The following is a 13949-nucleotide window of genomic DNA, read 5'->3' on the forward strand; positions in this document are numbered from 1 at the left end:
GCTTAAGATTCTCTCTCTCCCTTTACCTCTGCCCCCACCTTTTCTATAAAATATATATATATATATATTTGGAGTCCTATTGCATTAACATATTTGTATATAGCTTTTTTTTTTGGTTAATACCATATGACCTGCCAGTTGCACTCTTGGGAATTTATCCCAGAGAAATAAAAACTTATTTTCACCCAGAAGCTTGAGCATGGATATTCACAGAAACTTTGCTCTTAATATTTGAGAACTCTAAACTACCCAAATTAAAATGATTGAATGGTCAAACAGACTTTGGTCCATTTACATCATAGAATACTGCTTAGCAATAATAAGTAATTACTGATATTTGCAATAACTGAAATGAATGTCAAGGAAATTATGCTGAGTGAAAAAAAGTCAATCTCCAAAGAATGCATAGTGCAGGGTTCCATTTATAAAACAGTGCAGAATTATCATAAGTGTCAGATGGATAACGGATCAGTGTTCGCCGGGGCTTAAGGATGAGGGGAGGAGGATGTGGATGTGGTTCTACCACGGAAGCAGCCTGTGGTAATGGAAGACTTAAATTTCTTCATTTTGTTGGTGGTTAAGCAAATCTACACGTGTGATATAATTGTCTAGAACTACACACACAAGTGCACGTATACCACTGGTGAGGTATGAATAATCTCTATGCTTTGTACCAATCTCAGTTTGCTGGTTTTGACCATGTACTATAGTTATGCAAGAGGTCATTTATGTTGCGGGAGGCTATATTAAGGGTACACAGGACCTCCCTGTACATTTCTTCATAGCTTCCTGGGAATCTATAATTATTGTAGAATAACATAATAAAATAAAATAAAGGTAAAAAAAAGAATAATTTAAAACTAGGTATTCAAACATATACCCATTTCTTAATTAACTTTTTTCCTATTGTTTTAATACTTAGCACTCTCCTTTTAGAAATCAGATATTCATCTATATTTTCTTACAGTTTTTTATGCTTTAGGTTTTGTTTTTAAAACCTTTACTGCTTAATCCATTTGTATTTTTTTTTTTTTAGTGTATAATATGGGATTTTTATCTAACTTTAAATCATTTAAAAATAGCTAGCTGCTGGGGCGCCTGGGTGGCTCAGTTGGTTAAGCGACTGCCTTCGGCTCAGGTCATGATCCTGGAGTCCCTGGATCGAGTCCCGCATCGGGGCAGGGAGTCTGCTTCTCCCTCTGACCCTCCCCCCTCTCATGCTCTCTGTCTCTCATTCTCTCTGGCTCAAATAAATAAATAAAATCTTTAAAAAAAAAAAAATAGCTAGCTGCTGTTCTTAGCTCCATTTGGTCTTCTAATTTATTTTGATGCAACATTTGTTATATATTAAGTTCTGATGTAGACTAGGGTTTGTTTTTGGCTGATTTGCTCAGTTTTTGTTCTACATGGTTTTGATGATTGTAGTTGCATGATTTCCCTGTGTAGTGTGAAAAACGCTTCATTACCCTTTATTTTCAGGATTTTCTTCTTGGGTGGTATAATCCACTTGTTTTCTAGATTCATTTAGGAGCCCTTATATGGCACCAAAGGAGCTTTTAATTGGCATTGAATTAAAATTATTAACTTGTGGAGGATTTACTTATTTCTTATCTAGAATCTCGGAATATCTGTAGAGTTTTTAGAGATAACTTTTATGTCTCTCAATTATGTTTAGTAATTTTCTTTATAAGAGTTCTGCATTTTATTTTTAAGGCAGCTCTGTGGTATTTTTATGCCTTGGGCTACAATTACCAATGATGAATGGGATTTATCTTCCATTTTCTTTTTTAACTGGTTATTACTAACATATTAAAATGGGTTTTTACACTTTTATCTAGCATCCAATTATTTTGAAAGCTGTAAATTTTGTTGTTGTTGAATTCACTTCTGTTGCTTCCTTTTGTTTTTCTCTCTAGTTCTTCATTTTCAGTAGATGTACTCGATTACCAGCTTAAGGGATGATGGCCGGTCTTATTCCTGATTTGAGATGAAATGCGTGCAGTGTGCCGCTATTGAGACTACCGCTGAATGTTAGTTTTAGATGCTCCATATATATATATGTATGTTTTGAAATCAAGAGTTTTTGGGGCGCCTGGGTGGCTCAGTTGGTTAAGCGACTGCCTTCGGCTCAGGTCATGATCCTGGAGTCCCGGGATCGAGTCCCGCATCGGGCTCCCTGCTGGGCAGGGAGTCTGCTTCTCCCTCTGACCCTCCCCCCTCTCATGTGCTCTCTCTCATTCTCTCTCTCACAAATAAATAAATAAAATCTTTAAAAAAAATAAAATAAAATCAAGAGTTTTTTGCAAATGCTGTTAGGGTCTGTTGACCTGATCACACCATTTTCCTTTGTCAACATTTAAAGATCCATGTTGGTAATTATGTTTGTGATATATAGCGTTACTTATTTTGCCTATATTGAAATTTTATTTTTTAATCAACTTCACTGAATTATAATTTAAGTGCAATAAACCACATTCCTTTAAATAAAATATCAATGTAATAAGTTTTGACAGATGTATATGTTTGCAAAAGCCTAGCCACAATATAATATTTCCATCACCCTTAGTAGGTTCTTTGTGCCCCTTTGCATCCCATTTCTTCTTTTGCTCCTGGCCCCAGGCAGCTGCTGACCCACTCTTGTCGCTATAGATTAATTTACATTTTCTAGAATTTTATATAAATGGAATCCTACACCAGATGCTCTTTTGTCCCTGGGTTCCCTCACTTAACATAATGAAAAAACACTACTGCATGTTTATAATGTGTCACCTTGTGTGGTATCAGACCAGTTGGCATTTCAGATACACATTTCTGGCATTTGCTTTTTTTTTTTTTCAGAGAGCGAGAGCGAGAGCGAGATAGAGCACACACGTGAGCGGGGGTGGAGAAGGGGGCGTGGTGGCAGAGGGAGAGAGAGAGAATCCTAAGCAGACTCCATGCTCAGCATGGAACGCTACAGAGGGCTCAATCTCACGACCCTGAGATCATGACCAGAGTGGAAATCAGGAGTCAGACGCTTAACCAACTGAGCTACCCAGGAGCCCCATCTGGCATTTGCTTTTGTGTGGACTGAGCCCCAGAAAAATCACCCACAGTCACTCGTGTCCAGGGAGATCACCACATGCCATCAGCAGTCCCAAAGAATTTTAAAATAATTTCACAACAACTTAATTCATTTGGATGCACTCATTATTTTGGTTCTCTTATAAATGGTGTTCTAATGTAAGAACTCGGTTTTATTCTGTTTCCATCTTTTGTCTTTGTCTTTGAACCTTCTCTATACGTCTTAGATTAAAAATTATGTGGTCTACTAGTGCAATTGTATTTTTGATAACTTTTTTTGTGTATTTATGGCTTTATTTCATATATTTTGATGCTTTTTTATAAGCTCTTAAAGTTCAATAAAGTCTTAAGTAATAACTATTTTATCAATTAAACAAATTCTTTAAAATACGACCTTTAGCCTACATTTGTTGCCATCCTAATATTGCCATTCTTAATTTCATTTGTGCTTGAATATAATTTTTTTATAATCCTTTTAATTTGTTGATTCTATGTGATTTTATTTTACATGTTGAAATTTATTTTTAAGTCCAATTAAGGAGAGTTTTGCTCCTAATAATATAACAAAAATAATTAACATTTATTTTTGGAACTTATTTTTAACTTATTCTAATCTATGGGATCTTTCTAATATATCCTGTTTTAAATGCTACTAGGGGATGATTTTACTTTGTTTTTTTAAGATTTTATTTATTTATTTGCCAGAGAGAGAGCGCACAAGCAGGGGGAGCGGCAGGCAGAGGCAGAAGCAGACTTCCTGCTGAGCAAGGAGCCCGATGCGGGGCTCGATCCCAGGACCCTGGGATCATGACCTGAGCCATACGCAGATGCTCAACCAACTGAGCCACCCAGGCATCCCTACCTTTTTTTTAAAACCTGAAACATATTTATTTTTGCAAAATGTGAAAGAATTAATTAGTTTTGACTTTTCCTGATGCATGTAAGTTAAAGAATTTGTCCTCTTCTTACTTCTTCCTGGTTTCTAATAATAGCTAGTTTAAGTGAGTTCATAGGTAGATTTCATTCATTATTTTAATATTATGTATCTTCTCTTTTAACATATTGCATGTATATCCATTGTTGTGCCATGATTAAAATTGATATTTAGGGGCGCCTGGGTGGCTCAGTCATTAAGCATCTGCCTTTGGCTCAGGTCACGATCCCAGGGTCTTGGGATCGAGCCCCACATCAGGCTCCCTGCTCAGCAGAAGCTTGCTTCTCCCTCTCCCACTCCCCCTGCTTGTGTTCCCTCTCTCGCTGTCTCTCTCCGTCAAATAAATAAGTAAAATATTTTTTAAAAATTGATATTTAAGCCCCTATGCTCACTACCAATTCTTTTATACCAAATTCATCCTTTTAAAAGATTTCTCTGAAGGCTTACATATCAGACGCCTTTCTTTTCCTAAGCAAATGAAAACAGATTACCATGCTTCACAATTATTCTCATCTGAAACCAACATATTACTGTATTTTGTCTGGTTTGGGGGAGTGGAGTGATCTGAATACCTGAAAGATACTTTTTCTTTTGAAGATGATTGTATCTTTCTTGCTTGGATGCTGACATGATTATTTTCTTCAACTTTTAAAAAAAATCCACCGGGTTATACCTAAATGTGTGTTTCCTTGTTTTCACTTGGTACAGGGCTGGCTCTTCCAGTTTGCAGACTTTGCCCATTTTCTTTAAGCTAAGGACATTTTCTTCTAGTGTAAATTATGATTTTAATTTTTTGGGTTTTGTTTTCCTTCTGAGATTATGTGCATTTTCATATTCATGTAACATAGTTTTATAATGTTCTTCATAAATCTTATCATTTGTACCTTAAATATATTGGTTTATAATCTAGAAGTCCTTCTCAAATTTGTCCTCCATATTACTGATTTTCTTTTCAGTAACATTTGTTCTGTCTTTGATGTCTTTATAGATTCCAATTCTGTATTTTAGGTGACCTTGTAGTCTTTCCTCATTTGAGCTAGCTCCCTCCTCAGCTCACTTACCTTTTGCACAACTTGCTTTTGTCTTACTTTCTGTATTATCAGAGTTGATAATTTAAACTTATTTTTGTGAAATAAGGATTTTGCCTATACTAAGTAGTTTTCCAAATTTGATACCCCTTCTATTTTATTAATTTTTAAAGGAGAAGAAATCAACTCAAGCTTGATAGTAAATAGTGTTTCTGGAATACCTTAGCCCCTCTCATGGTCCATACTGGTCCTTGAAAGTATTCTTTCTCAAATATTGCCTTGAAATGTATCCCAGTTTTTAGGGCCCAGCAAGTATTTATCTGGTACAAGGCTACTGAATTCTCTCAAGTTCTCTGACTGGGCTGCAGTCAGACAGAACATGTCACCTTTCTCTATGTGTTCTGTAACAATCTTCCTCCTTCCCTTCCCAGCACATGCTCCTCAAAGGGCTATTCAGTTTCTCATTATTTTTTCTATTCTTGTCTTGTTGTGTCATTTCACTTGAGGCTACAGTGCATCAACACTCATCTTCTGTATCAGCATTTTATATTCTGCCATATAAAGTCCAAGGGCCTGAAGAGAGAAAAGCTAACATGATTCTTTCTGGCTCAGAACACAGATTCCTGAAGTTCAGAGCAGTTATAGCTTTTTGTGCTTCCAAGGCAGTCTTTGAATCCTAAAAGTTCCTCAGGAGCCATTTTTTAACTTAAATTTTAAACTTGTCATTAGCAGACATTACTGTGACATTTCAGATATTGTCTGTGTGATTCATGCTAGATTTTGTATTTCTCTGCATCTTCATATGTCTTAGTCTGTTCAGGCTGCTATTAAAAAAAAAATGTACTGGGGCGCCTGGGTGGCTCAGTCGTTGGGCGTCTGCCTTTGGCTCAGGTCATGATCCCAGGGTCCTGGGATCGAGCCCCACATTGGGCTCCCTGCTCAGCGGGAAGCCTGCTTCTCCCTTTCCCATTCCCCCTGCTTGTGTTCCCTCTCTCGCTGTGTCTCTCTCTGTCAAATAAATAAATAAAATCTTAAAAAAAAAAAAGTACCATAGACCACGTGGCTTGTAAGACAACAAATTTACTTCTCCCATTCTGAAGCAGGAAAATCCAAGATCAAGGTGCCAGCAGTCTGGAGTCTGGTAAGAGCTGGCTTCCAGTTCATAGATGGCGTTTGCTCACTTCGTCCTCACATGGCAGGAGGAAGAAGGGAGCTCTCTGAAGTCTCTTTTATAATCCCACTTGTGAGGGCTCTCTCCTCATGACCTAATTACCTAGCAAAGGCCCCACCTCCTAATATCATCATATTGGGGGAAATAGATTTTGACACACAAATCTTGGGGGAGGGAGAAACAAATATTCAGTCTGTATCATTAAAAGCATGTAGATTGGAAGTTGGGTGAGGATGAATCCGAGCCTACTATTCTGTTTCCATGGTAAGAGTGTTTGGAGTTGGTAGTCATATATGATGGTATGCATAGGCAAGTTAGCGTTGTGCAATACAGCTTTTAAGTAAAAAAGATATGAGAAAGAAAGCAAAAGAATTAAAAAATCACAAAGCAAGGAATTTTCAAGATTAGAATTAAAGATCACTATTAGAATTGTAATTTGCAATTGGAATATGGGTGTATAGCTCTTTATTTTCTCAGGTGAACACAAAGCTCACTGCTCACATTACTTTGATCTTGGTAAATGTGGGTATCTATTTCTTCTCATTTCCCTGGTGCCTTATGTAATGCTCACACTTAATTGATGTTTGACACGAACTTCTTAATAGACAGGAAATAGGGAGATGTTCCTTGTGATTACGGGGAAACTTTACCTATATATTCCTTAGTCAATCACTTTCTAGGTTAATCCAATGATTTTTGATCATTTGAGAAGTTGTAGAAAAAAAGTACTGGAGTTTGGAGTGAGAGTAAGTCTGAGAAATGATGTGAGTAAACTCAAGATGGAAATGGAGAACAGGATAAGGCACAGCAGTAAAGAAGTGGGAAGTTGAGGTTGAATGGTGCCATTGCTTTATGTGTTTTGGGGATTCCAACAGATGGGATACATAAGAACGTTCTTAATATCCTAAGTACTACACCTACAGTTTATTCATTCCACTAATATTTATTGAATCCCTTTCACATGCAAGCACTGTTCCAAGTGCTAGGAATATAATAGTGAACAAAGTTGGCATAATCCTACCCTCGAGAAGTGAATATTTGAGGAAAGGGGTGGTAGAATGTCAGGGGTATGTTGTAAGTCCTATCACATGCTAGAACGTAATATGGGCAAGACAATAACAGAGAGTGGGTGTAGCTACAGTGCAGATGAACTGCTCCCTGGCAAAGTTGATTGCAGTTATTATTTGAATAGCATATTGAATACTTGGGCTTCTCAGAGGCATGGGTAACTGGATTTATACCCCTAATCTTGCTCAATATTAAAATATTTATTTACATGACTATGATACAGCTTAAAACAGTTCTAAAATAATCATATATACCTGGCGTAAGTTGGTAGTTATTTCACTAATTTTTTACTGTTTTCAAAATTTACCTAATCCAGCCCTAGCTCTATACCTGTATTTGAGTTTAATAATGTACTCTCAATATTTTCTTGCTTGTTTGAGACTTCTTCATGGCTCTGAGACCCCTAGCAACCCCTTCTCAATGCTCAAGCTCCTACTATTTTCCTTTAACTGCAAGTCTCTACGGCCTGTCCAGTGCTGCTACCCTCTATTCAGCTTGCTTAATCCGTATTTATCTGAATCATGGGAAGATTGCTTTATGCTCTATTTAGCTTCTCAAAGGCTAGAGAGGAGAGATTACCACCACAGTATGCACACTGGACGCTATCCTGAACCCTGACTTAATTGCTCTTTTCCACTCACCAGAGCAACCTCTCTCTTTCCATCAGGTATTTGTTCTTACTGATTAATTACTTCCATTCATTTAAAACTAATTTCCTTAGAAACTCCTCTAGCTGACTTCTTAATTATGTTTTCCCCAAGCCTGGCCATTGTCAGAGGACTTATTTGGTATTAAAGAGATTATACTTCTATTCTCATGAATATTTTAATACTTTAAAACTGATCTTAATGGTGTTTAAGGCAGAGGTGTCTGGGGCACAGAGAGTGAATTGTAGGGTGGTGGAGGTGTGGCAGCAAAGAAAATTTAAAGGAGAGTGGGGGAAATGAACAACAGTGAAGAATTGGGGAACACATGAAGGTGAAGAATGCAAAAAAATGATCAAAGGTAAATAATGTATTAGGTGTAATTCAAGCAAGTTTTACATGTTTGGGTCACAATTTTTCCTGGGCACTCTATGCACCTACTGAATTTCTGTAGCCAAACACTCAATTAGTAGTGAACAAATAGTTTCAGTGAGTTAAAATTATATTTAAATCTCTCTCTCTCTGAGAGCCCTTCACATAAACTACCCTGTGAACAAGGAACCATCCTTCACAATCATAGTATGTGTGTGATTAAGCACCCCAGAAGTCTGAGGTCCTCAGTGAAGTGGTCCTATGGCCACTTCCGTAATCTGTTTCCATAATAACATTATGATAAAGTTTACTTTTAAATTCTCAAAGGAAGGGTAAATAAAGCAGAAGGAATTTTAGATGAGTGTCCATTTAGAATATGGAATTAGGATGGTTAAATGGGAAGGATAAACAAGTGAGAAGACAGGGGTCCAACAAACACCCCTCTATGGATTTCCTTGGTTCCTGCTGAGAAAGAGAGGGTTGACAGCCAGTCTCCTTCTTCCAAGACACTGCCAGTGGTATGTGAGCATTGACTGGTGGAATTTGTAAGTTTGGAGATAAAAGAGGGTCTTTCAGGAATTTATAATGTACTGATTACTAAACTAAGTAATATTGTGGGGATGTCTGGATAGCTTTTTGGTTAAGTAAACCTGCGTTTTGTGACTTTATGAGTTGCAGCTACACTTAAAGGTAGAAGACTAACGATAAGACTAACTAGAGAGACCTCAAAACCAGGTGATTTCTCTATGTTAATTTATACGCCATGCTAGTCCATTGCATCCCAGTGTGGAAATGGGAATTTAGGGCCTCCCAAATATCTATGTGGTATGTGCAGTAGATCCTTTTTGGCAGTCCTTGCTAATCATTAGCAAAGCTTGGCATCTAGCCAGCTTTCATTCTGTGCAAGTATGATTGACAATTTGGCCTTCTGTGCTCATGGACCTGCTCATCCCTGCACCCGTCCTTCTGTTAGAAGATGAGAAAATGCAGGTGTGGAGTCAACCTAATTCTTCCGACCCCTTAATCTTATTCTGTCTTCTAGATTCTTGAAGGAATATAAACTTTTTTCTTCAAATAAAAATGTGTAAGAAGTGCAGTTGTATTAGCATAAGTTTATTATAGTGTTCTAAGAGTGGTGGTTTTAAAATAGGTTCACAAACTCCTGGATATGGGCCTTGCTTCAAAAAGTGGAGTTTAATTCACCTCCCCTCAATTATGCACCAGACTTAGGGACTCCCTTCCAACAAATAGAATGTGGCAAATGTGATGCTATGTGACTTCCAAAGCAAGGTCACAGAAAGCTCACAGTTCCTGCCCGGCTCTGGTTCTTGTACTGCTCACTCTGGGGTAAGTCAGGTGCCATGCTGTGAGAAAACCCAAGCAGCCCTGTGGAGGGACCCACATGGAGAAAAACTGAGACTCGACAGAGGCCAGTGCTGACCTGGTATGAGAGTGAGCCACACTGGAAGCCGGCCCTCGAGCCTCAGTCAAACCTTCAGATGATGACAATCCTGGTGGGCCTCTGACAGCAGCCTTAGCATAGGTATTAAGCCAGAACCATCCGATTGAACTGCTCCTGGATTCCTGGCCTGCAGACATTGTGGAAAGTAATACGTGATCATTGTTGTTTTAAGCCACTATGTTTTGGAGGTGATATTTTATGTAGCAGTAGCTAATTAATACAGATTTCAGTAATGGGGTGCTGCCATAAGAACAAGCTAAGTCTGTGGGATTGGGATTGGATGGGAGGCAGATACTGGGAAGACTTTGACGAGCCTGTGAGGGAAGCCAACCTGCCTCCTCGAAGAGACCGTTACAGAAATGGGAATGCCCTCAAAGAGGTTTTTGGTAAGGCCTCTTAAGGAAAGAGAGGGAAACTGTTTTGGGGAAAGAGAGGGCAACTGTTTTTGGGAAACTAAAGGAAAGGGAATTCTTGTCTAGTAATGGCAGGGAGTTCAGCAACATCATCACCTGTGGTAATACGGAAAATGCACCATAATGAGTTGGGTTATCTAGTTCAGGAGATCACCAGAAGGAGTGTTGAAGGTGACTCCTGGTTTCCTTCTGTGGCTTACAGGAAAGGGCAAGAGGAGAGAGACAAGTTCCCCCCCCACACCCTGGTCTGGTGAGTTTGAAAATTCCTGGCCTCTTCAGATGGCCAACGTGCTACGATAAAGAAATAGACTTTTGCTCAAAGATAAAATCCAAGGTACTCTGTGTAAAGATAAAGCTGAGAGAATAACTACTAAGTTCTTCGTGACGAAGTCAGAGAACCATTTGGGGGAACAAGAGGCCCTCTAAAGAATGTCAGGGCAGGGGCGCCTGGGTGGCTCAGTTGGTTAAGCAACTGCCTTCGGCTCAGGTCATGATCCTGGAGTCTGGATCGAGTCCCGCATTGGGCTCCCTGCTCGGCGGGGAGTCTGCTTCTCCCTCTGACCCTCTTCCCTACTCATGCTCTCTCTCTATCATTCTCTCTCTCTCAATAAATAAATTAAAATCTTTAAAAAAAAAAAAAAAAAGAATGTCAGGGCAGCCAGCCTCAGGGGCACGTTGAGCCAGAAACACTTAGCCAACTCACTCCTGAATTTCCAACCTACAGGAATCATGAGAGATAAATACTTACTGCTGCTTTAAGACATTAAGTTTTGGTATAATTTGCTGTGCAGCAATACATAACGAATACTCTATTTCCCCACCAACATTTAATTATTATAAAATCAGTGACATGTCTGGACTAATGGAAGATTGAAATGACATGGATAGGCCCAGTTCCTGATTTTCACATATGGAAATGCTGGAAAAAAATACACCAAATTACTTGGGGAAAAAAAAAACCCCACATAACTGAGAACAAAGGGGAAGCCTTCAATAACAGCCAAGTGCCTGTTTGTGTGCACTCTCTTCACAGACTGTCAACCTTTACTTGCCAGCCTGGGAAAGCAACAAACTTACTGATTATTTAAAGGGACACTGATTATTGTCCTTTCTTTCTTAAGGGAAAGTTCTTTGAAAACAAAGCAGAGGAAGTGCACGTAAAGCATGCTGGAGTCAGAGCACCTAAGTTTCTCTAGTTAACACGCATATGGCCAAGGTCATTCTCCTACTGCCTGTCTTCTATCCATCTGTTGACCTATTGATCGATCAGTTGATTTATTGGTACACTTTAGTATGCAGGGGTGAGACGGTTCTCAAGACAATATGTATGACTTGCTAATTTAAATCGAAAAATGGAAGTCATGTTTTCATGGAAAGTTAATTTGATTTGGCCAGTTCTTTTGACAATGAGGCAGGACTGGGACCAGACTGAAGCAAATTAAGGTGCCTGGAGCACAAAACATGAGGAAACACCAAAAGCACAGGCAACAAAAGCAGAAAGAAACCAGAGGGACGACATCAAACTACAGAGTTTCTGCACAGCAAAAGAAACAACCAACAAAATGAAAAGGCAACCTACAGAATGGGAGAAAAGAGTTGCAAACCCTCTATCTGATAAGGAGGTTATATCCAAAATATATATGGAACTCATGCAACTCAACAGGAAAAAAAACCAAAACAATTAACTTGGTTTAAAATTGGGCAAAGGAACTTCAATAGACTGTTTTCCAAGGAAGACATACAAATGGCCAAGAGGTGTATTAAAAAAATGCTCAACATCACTAAACACTCAGGGAAATGCAATTCAAAACCACAGTGAAATATTTTCTCACTTAGGATGTTAGGATGGCTATTATCAAAAAGTCAAAAGATAACAACTGTTGGCAAGGATGTAGAGAAATGGAACACTTGTACCCTGTTGGTAGGAATGCAAATTGTTACAGCCATTACTGAAAACAGTATGGAGGTGCTTCAGAAAATTAAAAATAGAACTAGTATACAATTTAACAATCCCACTTTTGGGTACATATTCAAAGGAAATAAAATCACTATTTCAAAGTACAGAAATACCTGTGCTCCCAATGTCATTGGAGGATTATTCACAATAGCCAAGACATGGAAACAGCTAACAGCAGACAAAGAGATAAAGAAAACGTGAGAGACACACACAGACACAGACACACACACACACACACACACACTCTGACTGGAATATCATTGAGCCTATAAAAAGAAGGAAATTCTGCCATTCGTGACAACATAGATGAACCTGGAGGACATTACGCTAAGTGCAATAAGTCAGACACAGAAAAACAGATACTGCATGATCTTAGAAATGGAATCTTAAAAAAAAAAAAAGTTGAACTCATAGTAACAGAGTGTGGGGTGGTGGTTACCAGGGGTGGGAGGTGGGGGAAAAGGGAAGATATTGATCAAAGGGTAGAAATTTCTGGTTATAAGTTAAATATGTCTAAAGACCTAATGTACAGCATGGTGACTATAGTTAATAATAATGTATTCTATACCTGAAATATGTTAAGAGAGTAAATCTTAACACACACACACACACGTACACAGAAGGGTATAACTATGTGAGGGGATGGATATTTTAATCTTGATTTTTGTAACCATTTCATAATGTGTACGTATATCAAAACATCACATTGTACACCTTAAATATATACCATTTTTATTTGTCAGTCATACTTCAATAAAGCAAGAGAAAAATACTTCCATTAAGGCTGATTTCAAAATGCCAGCATGATGTTGCTGAACACAGAGTTGGAAAGAAATACACATTCTGTTCTGGCTGGCCGATGTGAGCCAGTTTGTACAAGGCACTCAGTCTTTTTCCAAAGTGGTATGTCTGTCCAATTTTCTCAACAATTCAGATTTGTTTATATGTGTAGGAAACCTGACAGTGATATAGAGCTCTTCCTTAGGTTTCTTGGTTTTGTTACTGTTGTCATCATGATGTTACCTACATTCAGCTTTATCCCTCTGCCTAGAAGGTTCTAGTAATATAACTTCTGAGACTCTTTATATGGAAACTAGAATCATAATGACTACCTTTCTTACCTCATGATGAATTGAATATAAAATGCTTTACAAATAATGATTAATTGCTGATATCCCATTATTCTCTTTTTTCCTTTGGTACAATACTTCTAATCCATAGCCTTAGGTCTTTAAACTTAGTAAAAGTCATATTCTGAGATAATCTGAAATTAATGAGATTTACCTGATGAGGACAATTCACCTTTGATTAGCTGGTAAACCCTTCTGTCTTGCTCCAAAAATGGCAGGGTTGAATAAGTTAACCGTGCCCTAAACCTTAGCTTTGTGGTTGAATGCTTTAGTTGCTTTTCTTTCCAAATCAATGGAGCCAACTGGTCCACTGACCTTTATGAAAATGAAAACAGCAACAAAGAGAGCTGTATTTTGTTTTTTCCTCTTACCTATTGGAACATTTGTCAAAATTGACTCCAATTTCTTTTTCCTGAGGCATCAACAGGAACGTGGGGTGTGTGTGTGTATGTGTGTGTGTGTGGTGTGTGTGTGTGTGTGCATGCGCACTTGAATTTATGTATTTGGGGTGACCATGGAGTATTAGAGAGGACTATATGCTACAAATATAAAATTTATGGAGGAGGGCACCTGGGTGGCTCAGTTGGTTAAGCAACTGCCTTTGTCTCAGGTCATGATCCTGGAGTCCCGGGATCGAGTCCCACATCGGGCTCCCTGCTCGGCGGGGAGTCTGCTTCTCCCTCTGACCCTCCTCCCTCTCATGCTCT

Source organism: Mirounga leonina, unplaced genomic scaffold, assembly GCF_011800145.1.
Source record: "Mirounga leonina isolate KUSES-001 unplaced genomic scaffold, KU_Mleo_1.0 Mir_174, whole genome shotgun sequence".
In the NCBI taxonomy this organism is placed as follows: domain Eukaryota; kingdom Metazoa; phylum Chordata; class Mammalia; order Carnivora; family Phocidae; genus Mirounga; species Mirounga leonina.